The 3,016-nt window shown below is 38.1% G+C and overlaps 1 pseudogene; it reads left to right on the forward strand.

Moving 5' to 3' along the window:
* The window catches only part of LOC105742826, a 14,592-nt pseudogene extending 12,779 nt beyond the window's left edge, over positions 1-1,813 (forward strand).
* The last annotated feature ends 1,203 nt before the right edge of the window (positions 1,814-3,016 follow it).

The following is a 3,016-nucleotide window of genomic DNA, read 5'->3' on the forward strand; positions in this document are numbered from 1 at the left end:
AAAAAAAAAAAAAAAAGAAATCCCAAACACACTTCTACTCAATCCACGCAAAGAGCTAAGGTACAAAACTAATATAGTTTGACCCAATGGCAGTACCTATAACAAAGTGAAGCAACAGAGTAGGGTCTGAGTTTTTCTGGGTTTCCAAATAGACTGTTCCAAGTAACAGGAAGGGTAGGACAACTACAATTCCCTAGTGCTGAGATTACAGGTGTGTGCCACCATGCCTGGTTTTGGGGCCAGCACAGCATGCTGTACCAGGGATCAAACTCAGGTCTTACCAGGAAGGTGCTTATACCACTGAGCTATCTCCCCAGCCAAGACTGCAGATTCAATTTTTTTTTTTTCTCCGAATGCCTTCAGGGTGGGTTTGGCTGGCTTGAGTTGTGGGGATGGAACCACAGCAACCTGAGCTGGAGTGCTTTGTTGAAGCAGCCACTTAAAGAACTGAGCTAAGGGGCAGGCCCTCTGCAGATTTAATTGGAATCTCAGGGCATGGGCATATCAGGGAACACAGATGCATGGGAGAAACACAAAACAAGCAATTCAGTCAAACAGACAACAATATCCCAGGAAGAAATTTCTTCCTCGCTGGCCTTTGTTTTACCAATTTGAACTTTAGACTGATTTAAATCCAATTTAAACTTTTTTTTCAGTTTAAATTTTAAACTGGTTTAAATAAAAACAAATGTAGAGCATCCTCTGACTGAAAAAGCAATCAATCTCCCATAGACTCTTGTCTAGGGGAGAATATGAACCTCTCACAGCTCTTTTGCCTGGGAGAACTAACAACCAACCAACTTCTTAAGAACTCTCATCCAGGAGCATTGATCAAAAGAAATTGCTACCCACATCTGGGAGCTATGGCCCCAAAACCAGTCTTACCAAAGATCAAAAGAACAAAAACAAATTAAGTTTTACCTGGTGGGAAAGTTTGACTCTGTTCCCTTCACAGCCATGGTGCCCAGCCCTCAGTCACTCGTGGATGGCTAGCTGAACTCAGCTATAGTGCAGAAGCCACCCAGAAACAGTTTGCAGGCACGGAGGCAAGGGGCCCACTCAACATGAGAGTCTTGCCTATGGAAATCTTGCTTATTTCCACATCAGACCAAAAATTAGGAAAACCCCCGCAGAGTTTATTAATGAAGCTGGCCATTGGACCCTTCCCAGGTTACAGATCTTAAATATCCAGCTGGCAACTGAACACACTTCCCTGATCCTTACAGATCAGAAGCACTGTCCAGTCTAGTTCTTTGTTTCAGCTCTGCTTAAATACCTACATCTTACAAGGGTGGGGAAGGAGTGAAGGAGATACAACATCTTAACAAGGCTGGGGAAGGACCAAAGGAGGACAACAGCTTAACAAAGATGGATTAAAGTCTAAACTAGAGCTTCACAGGAGCTGGGGAGATGGCTCAGTGGAATAAGCACTTCCCTGGCAAGCTCAAGGGCCTGAGTTCAATCCCGGTTCTGGATAAAAAAAAAAAAAGAAAAAAAAAAAAGAAAAGAAAAAGTAAACTAGAGCTTCTTTTGATAGGATAAAATTAATCCATTGAGAGAGCCCACCATTCAGTACAGTTACACTCTTAAAGGAACTGTCAGCAATAAAGTCTTAATACCAAACTTTGCATGCCCATTTTAAACCCATTGTTACTGAGCAGAAATAGACTAAGAGCCACATTTATATTACTTTGATAAGACTATGACCATGATGTATGAACTACAAACGCAAACAGATACGGAGCTGTTGCCACTGACTGAAGAAGAAAAAACTGGAACAGAGCAGTTAAAATGTCACATGCCAGACTTATGAAGAAATGGAATTGCAAAAGGGAACTCTAATGAAGAAAAGATTAACTCCAGAGAAATATAAGAAGATGTCTTGTTAACAGTTCATGAGTATAGGTGAGGGATGGTCAAAGAAGAGAAGGAGGAGGAGGAGGCTTGAGTGACAGAGTAATGATGTCTTTCATAAGAGAAGGATTAAGAAGGAAAGCTATTATATTAATAAAATTCAGCCAAAGGATGGAAATAAAAGGATGTTTTTTTTAATTTTAAGCAAGGAAGTCCTGTAATATTAATTTGTATCTTTTCTTTTCGTATTGTTGGGATAATAGATGTTCTATCATCAAAGAATGTACATATTAGTCAGTCACTGAGTGCATGAATGTGCATTGGAAATTAAAGAATACTATAAGAAAAAAAGAAAATCTAAATAGACTAATAATAAATAATGATATTAAAGCAATAATTAAATTATTGTCCCCTTAAAAAGTTTAGGACCTGAGGGTTTTACTATTGAATTCTGCAAAATGTTTAAATAAAGAATTCCAATTCTTAAATTATTCCAAAATACTGAAATGGAAGGAACTCTGTCAAACTCTTTTACTGAAGTCAATATTATCTTGATGCCCAAATCAGCTATCAGGTATTAAAAAAAATGCAACAACAAAAGAAAACTATAGATCCATATGCCTAATGAATATATGTGCAAAAATTCTCAAATACTAGCAAATTAATTCAACAGCATATCAAAAAGATCACACACCATGATCAAGTGAGATACCTCTCAGGTATGTAAGGATGAATCAGCATCCACAAATCAATGAATATGATACAATGTATTAATAGTGTAAAGAAGAAAAACTGGGGGCTGGGAAATAGCTCAGTAGAATAAGCACTTGCCTGGCAAGCACAAGAGCCTGAGTTCAACCCCTGGTTCTGACAAAAAACAAAAAAGAAAACCATACGGTTATCTTAATAGATGAAAAACAAAATTTCAATAAAATTCAATATCCTGGAGCTAGGATTTTATGTAATTCAGTAGTAGTTTGACATCCCTTTATGACTAAAAACTCTCAACAAGCTGGGTATACAGAGGGTCAGGGAGATAGCTCAGTAGAATAAGTGCTTGCCTTATAAGCATAAGGTCCTGAGTTCAATTCCCAGTACTGCAAAAAAACAAAAACAAAACTGGGTACAGAAAGAACATACCTTACAATACTAAAGGCTTTAT

The sequence above is a fragment of the Octodon degus genome, unplaced genomic scaffold, assembly GCF_000260255.1.
Source record: "Octodon degus isolate 3935 unplaced genomic scaffold, OctDeg1.0 scaffold00076, whole genome shotgun sequence".
NCBI lineage: Eukaryota > Metazoa > Chordata > Mammalia > Rodentia > Octodontidae > Octodon > Octodon degus.